At 37.5% G+C, this 12,168-nt stretch overlaps 1 protein-coding gene across 1 annotated transcript in view; it reads left to right on the top strand.

Moving 5' to 3' along the window:
* MYO16 (myosin XVI) overlaps positions 1 to 12,168 on the top strand; it is a 293,290-nt gene that overhangs the window by 51,234 nt on the left and 229,888 nt on the right. The window lies entirely within an intron of this gene.

Raw genomic sequence — 12,168 nt, forward strand, 5'->3', positions numbered from 1 at the left:
GTCTGGAGCACAAGTCCTTTAAGGAGCACCTGAGGGATTTGGGGTTGTTTAGGCTAGAGAAGAAAAGGCTCAGAGAAGACCTGAAAGGAGGTGAAAGCAAAATGAGAGTTGACCTAGCAAGCAACAGGACAAGAAGAAATTGCCTCAAGTTGCACCAGGGGAGGTTTAGATTGGATATTGGGAAAAACTGTACTGAAAGGGTAGTAAACTTTGGAAAAGGCTGCCCAAGGAAGTGGCAGAGTCAATATACCTGGAAGTATTTAAAAGGTGTAGGTGTGACAGATAGGGACATGGTTTGAAGATGGACCTGGCAGTGCTGAGTTAATGGTTGGGCTCAGTGATCTTAAATGTCATTTCCAACCTAAATGAGTCTATGGCTCTGTTTTGTGCTTCCATTCCTAGGACCACAAACCTCTAGTTTTGTGCAATGATATTAATGCAGCTCTTTCTCTCAGCTCACGTAACAGTAGTGTAGAAAGACTGTCTGACTTTAAGCTTTTTAAACTTTTTGTATAATTTTAAATTTTTTCTCTTTTATATAGATCATTGCAAGGTCAGAATTTCTTATCATACTGTATTAGTTTGAAAACAAACCAGTGGGAGGTCGCAAGTCAGGATTATAAATTAATAGGAAAATAAAAAAAAAAAAAGTGCAATAATACAAGGAAAAACACTGACAAAGTCAGATACAACCTGACACCCTGTTAGGGTGGTGGTAGCAGTCCAAGTGAAGTATTTCAGTTGAAGCGGTGATCCTGTGAAGGTCTGGTCTCCAGCTGAAGATCCAGTGATAGCTCTTACCCTCTGGGAACCCAGTAGACAGGGCTAGCTCAGGCACTTCCAAGGCCAGGTTATATCCAGGTGGGAATGCTTGGCTCCTCCCTCCTGGGTGGAGCATCTCACAATGGGATGAGATAAGTCCATGAGTCATGCAGTTGATTCTTGATGGCCCATTGCCTGTTATCAGGGGTGAGTCATTAGCAGGTGATAGCAGCTAATGCCCCACAGCTGGTGGTAATGGAATCCTAAATACATCTATATTGTAACCTAGGACACATACTTACAATTGTATTTCAATGTTACAAGTAAAGGGAAGGGAGAAATAGTTTTAGACTGTACTTGATAATACATTTCATGAAATCTCCTTGGGAGATTATTTAGTCCATTCCCTCAGCTCAGACAAGAGCTAGGTACACCAGATTGCCCAGGACCAAATCTTCAAGGATAGAAAGTCCACAAACTCACTGGGCAACATATACAGTAAAAAAAAGTCATCAGATCCAGCTGATTTTAAACATTTTCATTATTCTTGGCAAATAAAGGATAAAATTTCTAGGTGATGTTTTATCTCTTGTATAACCTTGATCTGTTCAATGTAGGTAACTTTGATGCCTATGTATTCTTTGTATGCTGCGTGTACTCCTAGACTGATAAACAAATTAAAGCAGTTCATTTATAAAACCTCTTGTACTATGGGAAACCCTTGTAATTGGGGGAATTTTCAGAAATTCTGAATGCAGTGCTATTGTTGGCATTAATAGGAACAGTTGAGGTTATAGAGGGCACTTGTAAAATTTTTGGTGCCTGTTTCTACAAGAAGTTCAATCTAATTAAACCTCAAGTATTTCTGTAGAGGGTTATATCCAAAATAATTTTCCAGTGCCCGTCATTTGAATGTTATTTGATTTGGTCCCTGTTTGTTACAAGCTGCCTTCATCTGAAGGTTCTAAGTATCTTCTGATAACTTGGCATAAATAGGTTATCTAATACATTAAAACTGCAATAAGCAGGGGTATACCACATATGGATTTTTGCGGAATAAATTTGAATTGTCCACATTATTTGCAATAATTTCTGGTAAATTTGCCCACAATTCAGGTGGGCACTTTTAAAGGCAGAATTTCCTTGACTGGATAATTAATAAATTTATACTCTCCTTTCTAGAGTCAAAAAAAAGATTTTTAAATTTTGGGATTTAAAGATTTTTTAAGAGATGGCAGATGAGGGGAAATATTCTTAGGTAAGCAGTAGTTTTTGAACCATGACATTAATGCTATTTTTAATAACATTTGACAAAGTGAAGAAGAAAATTGAAGGTGGAGAGACTTATTTTTCACAATTCTGAATTGCCTTTGCGTGAGCAATTCATATTAGAAATTACTTTGCCTTGAGGTTAAAGGTTTCATGGACCATGTCTAATGTGTAGCATGAGCCTTGATAATGCCAATATAAGCTACAGTCAGCTTCTATTATGCCATAGTTTTCTGTTGGAAGGAAAAATAACACTTCTTGTACCCTCAGGAATTGTTTTTAAGTAAATATTTCTTCTGGACTGACTTTATAGCCCAGACAATACCATATTTTCTGTTTTAAAGATGTGACCTAAAAGGTAACATCATAGTCCTTTAATTGTTCAAATTCTGACTCCTGGAAAACTGTCACAGAAGCCAGTTGTGATTTTCTCAGTGAGGATTTAGAAACAATTCCTGAAGGAGAAATAGAAAAGAAAAAAAAAAAAAAGAAAATGCATATATGGTATATGTGGATCCCAGAAGGCTATCAATGAAGTCTTGCTTAAACATGCCCAGTTTCTGACTTCAGCCCACTTTTGGTGGTCTTCATTTTTCTCTGTCTGAGACAAGATTGTGACTTGTCATACATCATCTTGGCTGTGGTAACTCACAATTTCTTTGCTCTGGTAGATAACAAAGACACAATCAAAGCTCATTCACTGCAAACTAGGAGGGGCTGCAGCAGTTTGTAATGTGGCAATCAGCTATCCTGTCCTGTTGGAAGGCTGTTGGAATTCCAAGAGCTGTTTTTGGAATGGACACAGAATGAAATGCTTGAAGCCATTTCTTTCCATAATTTCCAGCATTTTACCCTTGGTGGTACAGCTTTCCAGGGACATATTTACATCTTCTCAGTTTTGTACCTGTCAGCGAGGGGAGGGGTAGAACAGCCAGGGGACACATCCCGTGTCTGCTAAATGGTGGGTCAATGAGGAGCTGAGCCCAGGGCAGCCGCTGGCTCGTGAGGAGATGCTGAGGTCAGGAGTGCTCCGCAGGGGTCTGGCTGCCCTACGTGCTGATGGGGTGGGAAAGGTCACATTCATCAGTCACCGCTTGACCACATCAGCCTTGCGTGTTCTCCCCGTGCCACAGGGAATTGCTTTTCATGGATTTTGTGTGAAGGAGGCTCCTGTAGCAGGTTGAAGAGAATGCTAGAGTGCTTTTCATTTAAGCACAAAGATGCGTAGGCTTAGATAAATTTGTGTCCACATGAAATCTCCTAAGAGAGTACAAAAAGCAACCAGATTCGTTGGAAGTATCTGCTCTGTCTTGCCTCACTGCCTTTTGAGGGCTCAGGACTGGATGCTCTGTCTGCAGTTCTGTCCAGCTGGGATGTGGTATCTTGCATCATTTGGGGTGCATTGCAATGTTGTATTTTGTATTAATTTCCTGCCCATGTTCTATATTGAATTGAAACACTAGCCAAGATTTTTAGCTAAGTATCCAATGTTCTTTATCCTATGCTACCAGAGTGACAGAATGTCCAAACACCAGTAATTGGATGCTGCTCCTGCTTTGTTAGCTGTAGAAGGTGTTTAGTCCTCTCAGCATCCCTTTAAATGGCTACTCCTTTAAACTTGTACCTATCACTTGCAGTCTAATTTTTCCTCCACAATTTTTAGCTTCAAATACTGTTAATTGATACATAAGAGTTGGTAATCTTCTCTTTACTTGTTCACTGTTCAAACTACCTTCTTGTCATGACAGCTCAGCCCCACACAGTCTCTCATTCCCTCTGCCCAGGTCAGGATGGGGCAGAGGATCAGGAGGGTAAAAGTGAGAAAAATTGTGGTCTGAAAGACAGTTTAATAGGTAAAGCAAAAGCTGCAGACATGAGCAAAGTAAAAGAAAAATTAATTCTCCACGTCGTATGAGCAGGCAGGTGGTCAGTCATCTCCAGGGAAGCTGGGCTCCATCACATGTAACAGTGTCCTGGGAAGACAAATGCCATCACTCCGAACATCCTCCTCCTTCCTCCTTCTTCCCCCAGCTTTATGTGCTGAGCATGAAGCCATATGGTGTGGGATGTCCCTCTGAACAGCTGGGACCAGCTGTCCTGGCTCTGTCCCCTCCCAGCTCCTTTGCACCTCCAGCCTGCATTGGTGGGGTGGGTGAGGAACAGAAATGGCCTTGGCTCTGTGTAATTGCTGCTCAGCAATAGCTAAAACATCCCTGTCGTATCAACACCCTTTCCAACACAAATTCAAAACACAGCCTGGCTGCTGTGAAGAAAATTGCTCAATCCCATTGAGAACCTGTACACATGTGGCAGAATAAACATTGATACTGTTGTGGTTTTGTACATTAACCTTGGCTACTCAGGCAGTAGGGTAGGTAGATAAAAATGCCACTTCAGAGAACTTTGCATTTTCTTTTTCTTTTAATTTTTGTTCACTCTGACTGCATTATATGTTGTCATGAATTCCGTGTTTTAGAGGATCAACATTGGTTCATTAAAAAGGCAAAGGAAGTCAAGCAGTTCAGCCACTCCACCTCGTCCTCTCTGTTCCTCCATTCCAAAAGCACTGGAAAATTAAATAGTAAAAATATGACTGGTTGAATTCTGATTCAAATCTCTGCAATTCAGTGATTTATTTATCTGGATCCTGACCCACTCTTTTCTCTCGATTTTTGAAACATGGTGTTTAGGTGTTTATCAAATGCTTCACAGTCATATTGAGCTGCCATGTTTAGTTGTTTTTCTCAAGATAACTATGACTGTCTTACAAAGTACAGGTTTCTTTATGACTTGCTGTTTATCATACTTTAATTTCAGAGCATAACACAGGTAATCATTATGGAGCTGTACAGTTTGGCTCACACATTACAAGTTGATAACTGTGGTTTTTCTCTTTTAATATATCTTTGATTTTGCTTTTGGGTGTGGTTTCCCTCCTCCCAACTCCCAAAGAATCATGAAATCTTTCGATGTTGACTGACCTGAGGTTGAGAGCAACAGAGAAAAAGAAAGCTGATGAGAATATGTTTTTATAGTGTACTTCACTTTATTTTACTATGGTAAGGAAGCACCTTTTAGGGAGCAACATGAATGTTACATTTTCACAATCTTCAATGCAGATCTTATCAAATCAAACGAGGAAAGTGGAGATGGTATTTTAGTGTTTCTACAGCATGTTGCACAGTAGAGATTTATTCTTTCATAGAAAGAAAGCATTACTGTAATAAACATGGCAGTTAATTAACTAGAAAAGCAGAGATTAGTACTACGTCCTCAGAACATTCTTAATACATTCTTTTTATTGACCTTGCTAGGAAAAGTAAATGTATCTTCTGTCTGCCAACTAATTAAATATGTTTCATCATGTACTTTTTGGAACCTAGAACTGAAGCACAAAATGCAAATCTGGCATAGAAGGCTAAATGTACAGTTTAAAAAATAAAATAAAATTGAGGCTGAATATTTTTTCTTTCCTTATTTAAGAATTTAGGAATATCTGTGCTTAGCAGTGTGCAAAAGAGTTACCATAGAATCATTCATTAGATCTACAGTCAGCAACAATAGATGAACAGTGTCAGGTACATAATGCTATTCACTGTGTGTATAATCCACTTTTGATTTTGGTGTAAAATCCCTTTTCCAAAATCAGATATATTTTTACTGGAAAAAATTACAGGAACAGACTGTCTGGTGGGAGTAGAAAGGAAGTCTTTATGGGGCTGTAACTCTCTTTTCTGCTCCCCCATATAGTTGATACGGCACATATCCAAAGTCATGTAATCAGACAGCAGTTACATAGTTATTTGGCCCTTGTTCTCTGTTAGCAAGAGTGTGTTAGCAAGCAGAGATGAACGATCAAAATGCTATTATCTTTAAAACTTAAAGGAAGATCTTTCTATTTCATAGTTTCAGAAACAATTACTTCCTCAGAGGAAGCAATTCTGCCCTCCCACTCAATCTTGCTCAGTTTGACTTCCTCCTTTGAGTCAATATGAGAGGAAGCAGGAAAGGGGAAAGAATGATGAGCAGTTAGAGGTCATGAGGAGACAGTGGCTAACAGTTTATAGTATAAATGATCATGTGGCCCGAAAGAAACATTATTCTTCTTCTTTCTAGAGGCAGTTATCAATATTTGTAGTAAGAAACTTTAAATAGAAGTTTCTTTCTGTGAAATCTGTGGGTATATATTTGCATTCACTTGCAGTTTGCAGAAGCTGGTGGATGTGTGAAAAGTGTAGGAGGGAACTTCCAGAGAGTGTGTACTACTGGCTTATAGCCTTTCATCATTGCTGGCTGAGCTAACACAGAACTAACCAAGATGAAGGCTACTAATTAACTAATCTAGGTGATGCCTTTTAATGAGTTTCTGAACACCAGATGGCAACACTCAAGGGGAACTGTAGAAATATTAGTCTTTCTCCATAAAGGCTGGGGGAAAAGGATGAAGCTAGCTAGTGATGCAGCACTAAAGGTGGTCCAAGGAGAGATAAGAACAGGAACCTAACTGGATACAGCAAAATGGCCAAAGCATTTGACTTTGAGCACTGTCATGAAAGTAGTGAGGTAGCCTAGAAGAGAAAATGAGGATAATATAAAGAGAAAAGAAATATAATTGGAACTTCAATTGGCAGGAGAAATAACCAGTGAAATAGAATCTACAGTTCACAGTACAAAGAGTGCTAAATCAGGGGATAAACCAGAGCCTTTTGACATGGGAAATAACCACAGAAAGTGAGACTGAAAAGTCTGTAAATACTTACTTGATGTCTAGAAATCACACACATACATTCACACACACACACACACACACACACACTGGGTTGGGGATGAGACTTAGGACATAGACCATTAAGCAGCAGATCTGTGGACTTACGAGTTCTTAGCATCAGAGTATTTCCAGAAAATTAAAACTCCTGGAGGTAAAAGAGTTAGACCTGTTGGAAAAAATATCATCTCCAATTTTGGCTGGAGCAGGTCAAGAAAAGTATGCTGACAGATGGACAACATGCACAAAAATGGGGAATTTTGGGTAAGCTTCACTCCAGTTCTCTTGTTCCCCAGAGAAAGAGGATCACAGAATGACAAGATAATGAAAATCAGCATCTGGCTTTGATCTTTGGTAAACATAGTTTGGTGCTATGAAGAAGGTGGTCTGGGGATGTTCCACCACTGGGGGATATTTGTAGAAGGTGAAATTCATTCTTTATGCCAAGTGGCCTCTGCTTGAATCACTGACATAATTATTCTGTGAGTTGCTCATGGAGTAGCTGGGGAATATGAGGAAAACTGTTAGTTAAATTGCAGAAGTGAAAAGCTGCTTGTAGTAGCAAGTAGTGAGAAACTTGATAGCAAGGCAACAGCCTAGCTATTAGGAGAGAAATGGGCCAGAGACTTGCTGAGGTTTCATTAGAATTGGTCCAATGATGTAATTTTGAGTTTTCAGTGATAACCTTGAGAGGAAAACTAGGGTATGGTAATGAAATATGCTGAAGACAACGCTGCAATGTCTTATTTATTGGGGTGAGGATTGTAATGTCATGCAGAAATAATAGGGTACTTTTGAGTACTTACGTAATGAAAATGACTTGAAATTTAGGTGTACAAAGTACAAGGTCATGCTCTGAGCAACAGACTTTCTGTGATATACTCAGGAACCATCAACTGGAATTAAGGAAAAAGACCTCAGACCATTAGCCAATTTTAAGACAATTGTATGCTGCAGACTTGTAACTGCAGGTGGGGAAAAACAGATTATTGGATTTGTTGGAACAACGACATTTCCAAGAGAATGGGAAGAGTGTTGTTGCCACTGTACAAGGAATGACAGTCTGCAATTAGCTATATACAGCCATGTTCAAGAATGGTAAATTATACCAAGGAAACCTGCAAGGATAGGCACAGGAGTAAAGACCTTATCTGAAGAAAAGAGAGTAAAGATAATATGTTTAACTTAAAAAATCAAAACAGGGAGGTTGTAAAAATTTATGTAAATATATCAGGATAGAAGAAGAGGTAAAAAAAGCTTTTAAAGCCTGAAGTTACTGCTATAATGAAAGCAAGTGATTGCAAAAATGTCCAGTAATAAACTTAAGACAGAAATTAAAGTAAACGTTCTTAATGTTAGGAGACATATGTTGGAAAACAGTATTCCATGCAGGAGTAGTAGGGAATAAAAAAAAAATAACCCAAACCCTAATTTGCTTTAAAATTGGTCTTAAAGTTGTGAATGAGATTATGTCTTATGTGTTACCTGCATTGCCAAAGTGATGCTTCCAGAAATCCATTCTAGTATTATATTTCCGCATTACAGCTGTTCAGAGGGCTCTGTGAATATAATTATTCTGATTATGTTCTTAAGACAATAAAGTAATATACGGAGGATATTACAAACATCATATTGCGAACAATAGCAAGTAAAGTTATGTGTTAGATATTTGATGCCTGTCAGATTATGCTAAATTTCTGTAGCCCAAAAACAGAGAAAAGTTCCGGAGAAAAGTTCATGGAAGAAGACAGTTCCAGGAAAAGAAGTTAACTACTAGACAAACCCACTGTTTTCCAAGCATTTGAAGTATTTCTCATTTTTAATGCTGTTTCCAGATATTTGAAAGCTAAATTCACAATGGCCAAGTAGTATGAAATCAAAAAGGAGGAAGAGAAAAGGGCTTCTCTTTCTCAAGAAATGGAGCCCCAATGCCACAAAAGATTGATGTTTAGTCTCTGAAAGTAAGTTGAGAATGGCATTTAGATCTGTAATTAATTCTGCGCCTCAGAATTATTTGTAAGAGAAACTGCCGACTGGTTTATAAACCTGAATATTACCTCACTCAATAAGGGGTATGAGAAGGCCAACATATGAGAAATATGCTAGGGAAAGAGCTTGATTAATCTGGGAAATAATTATAGAATGAAAACTGAAGTGCTGTAAGACAATCTCTTGGTGACATTTTCTTGATATTAATTAATAGTTCCTGTTGAGTTCTGCATTCTTACTGGATTCCACATTTTGCCAGGAGCTGTACAAATCTAAGAAATATTTGGAAATGAGAAAATTTGAATTTGTGATGTCTAGTGCTATGCTCTTCCTGGTGAAAACATACCCCAAGAGGTCCGCAGGATGATTCATTTGGATTATTAGAATGTCTGTTCTTCTAAAACATATAAGGAAGAAGCTAAACTTCATTTAATGTATTTATTGATGCTGGCACCCTCACTCCACCCATAGGTCAGAGGGCTCTGTGTCATGAACAGAAGGGAAGGTGTCCAGAGGGAAGGGGAGCTCTGCACTGCAGAGGTATTGACAGTGATGCTCTCAATCCTTCACCTTCTTGCAGTGCATTATGATGAGTTGCAGTTTGTGAATGCCTGGTTGCATGGATTTATACATTTTATTGTTTAGTTTCAGCTAAACTAACCCTCACTAAATGGACAAGTGGCTTAAAAGATCCCCTCCACATTTTTCTTTTACAAAAAACCAAAGGTACCTAATTTGGTGACCTTTTCTGTGATGAAAGTTGTGGACAGTAGTAGGCTATCTAGCAGATCTTTTGTTTTAATAATAGGCATACTTAATCAGTCCTTTCAAAGCAAAGGTGATGGTTTAACAAAGAATAGGAAAGTAACTGTGTAGCAAAAGAAATATGGTATGGGGAGAGAATTTTGAAAAGAGATCTTGAAACTTCTCCATTGTTTTATGACTTTGTTGCTGAAAATTATGCATGTCACCTACAAAAACTCTTGTATTTGTAGATAAAAACCAAAATTTTGTAACATTTAAAAAAGATTTCTGGAGTTTCAGTGGGTTCTGAACCCTTTTATGTTAAACATACTAATGCATCACCTTCTCATTAGTTGGCCAGACCAAGCAGCTGACATCAGGGAAGATGGAAATTTCCTAGCCAAATTTCAATAAAAACGTGTTTAATTGGTATATGGAATTGAAAAGTCAGCATAATTTAGTAATCATGGCAAACAATGCACTTCCTTCATTTGGATATATATATCTTTGTGAGCTACCTTTTTCAGCTGTGACAGATTTTAACATCAAGTATTGAAGTAAACTAAACTTAGAACCAGACCTTGAATCACCATATCATTAAGATTTTAGCCAAATCTTTTCAAAAAATGAAGTATTGACCCCATATGTTCTTATTAAAAATTCTAGTCATAATAATAATATAGTAAGATGGTTTTTGTACCAATAATGAATAAAATAAAAGTAATTTTAGCATATTACTGAAGATATTATTTATTTTCATAAAAGCTGTCCCCCAATGCTAAATAAAAGCCCCAAAGCACTCAAACCAACAGCCTTCCCTCTCAGTCTTACAGTGCTTTTTGTGTGTTTTCATTTTGGAAATACTGGATTAAAATATCACTATGGCACAGTTTGTAATGCATAATTTAGAAGGGCTTGGGAGCATGAACCTGTGAGAAAAGAACCATCAAATGAATCTCCATGAATTCTTGAATTTCTGAGTGAGCTAGTAGGCGAAAATGCAGCACTCATACAATTTATCAAAAGTTCAAGGACAACTTATCTTGACATGCCACCATAAAGATTGATGTGTAAAGTTGTTGGAAAGAAAACTGCTGCAGGAAAAACTGGCTTACATATTGAAAGCAGATGGTTTAGGTAAATTGTAACAGTGCAGGGTTAGTGCAGGTAATAAATGAGGTGACATGAAGGTCATTAAAAGACTCATGTTTGCCCATGTGTTTGAAGACTTTTCAGTTAGAATAGGAAAAGTGGAGAAAAAGCATTGACTTTCCAAATCTAGGATAATTGGTGTGGACTACGTGTGGAAAAAGTAGGTAATTCAGTTCAGAGTAGAACAATATAAAATAATGAGAGTGGGTTGAATGATGAAATGTAGGAATTAAAGCCATGAAAGGAAAAATAATGGAAAGTTGGATGTACTTTTTTTTTCTGTTTTGATAATGAGCTTAAGCAAGATGTGGTTGCTGTCTGCAAGGATGAAAAGCTAAAAGATGTTGAAAAATGTATAGAAGCTGGCTTATGAAAGCACAGGAAAAAACTAACCTTATTTTCTGAATAGCAGATGTATCCAGCTATTTGAAGTCAAAATTTGTCAAATCAGACTTGCATTAATTTCACATTACTTCCATTAGAAACTATGATTTATTGTGAATTTTTAAAACAGAGGAAATATTATTTTTCCTAAATGTTAAAAAATGGGAAGTATTTGTTGAATTACAGTGAATACTGGAATGTCATTAACTTTCATGTTTTTGGGAAGAAGGATGTTCCTTAGAATTCTGACGGTACTGGAAGCTGGAAAAATTTATTTTCTGAAAAGAAGACCAAAGAATAGTCAGGGAATGATTATGTACAATTGTTTCTTGGCAAGGTGATAGGAAGTTGATAGATTAATGCCTATTACTTCGTCATTGACAGCTAAGATTACACTTTATGAACACAAGGGAAACAATTTGTCTGATAAAACACATAGATAAATTCTTGGTGGATGGCATAGCATTATGTCTTTGAAGTATTTATTTCAATTTTTTGTAAAATTTTGTCACTTTTCCAATATATGCATTAATCCACAGAGACCAATTACTACAAATAAACCTGGAGTCTTATGTTTGGTTAATATATAAATGTCAGCTGTGGTTATACTTGTATTGCTAGGATTTATAAACATATGTTTTTCTTTTCATATAATCAATGTCAACATTTGGTATGGAGAGTGTGTTTCCCTCACAGCTCTACTGGGGACTAATTTGCTGCAGTCCCCCACAGCAAGTTACTGCTTTCTATGACTGGAAGATTTTCATGTGTGCTGCACTTTATTCATTACCCAAATACAGGAAAATAATAAAGCTATCTGCTGCTCTGGTGAGTTCTCTAAATACAGACTGATGTTCTGAGAAGCCAGTTTTCTTTTAAGGTGACTGGCATACTAAACTTCCTAAATAGATTTGGTATTTCACACGAGGATTTGTTTCTAGAGCATCTAGATTTAATTACTAACCAGCAAGACAGCATCACCCTGAGTGCAGATTAAGCTACTGTACAGTCCCTTGCCTGTACACTTGGGAACATGTTGATGTTATCAATCAACACAATGGATCTGTCTCATAACAAAAATGCAAATTAACTGAGTTAAAATA

This window comes from Lichenostomus cassidix, chromosome 1, assembly GCF_008360975.1.
Source record: "Lichenostomus cassidix isolate B80296 chromosome 1, HeHo_3.0, whole genome shotgun sequence".
NCBI lineage: Eukaryota > Metazoa > Chordata > Aves > Passeriformes > Meliphagidae > Lichenostomus > Lichenostomus cassidix.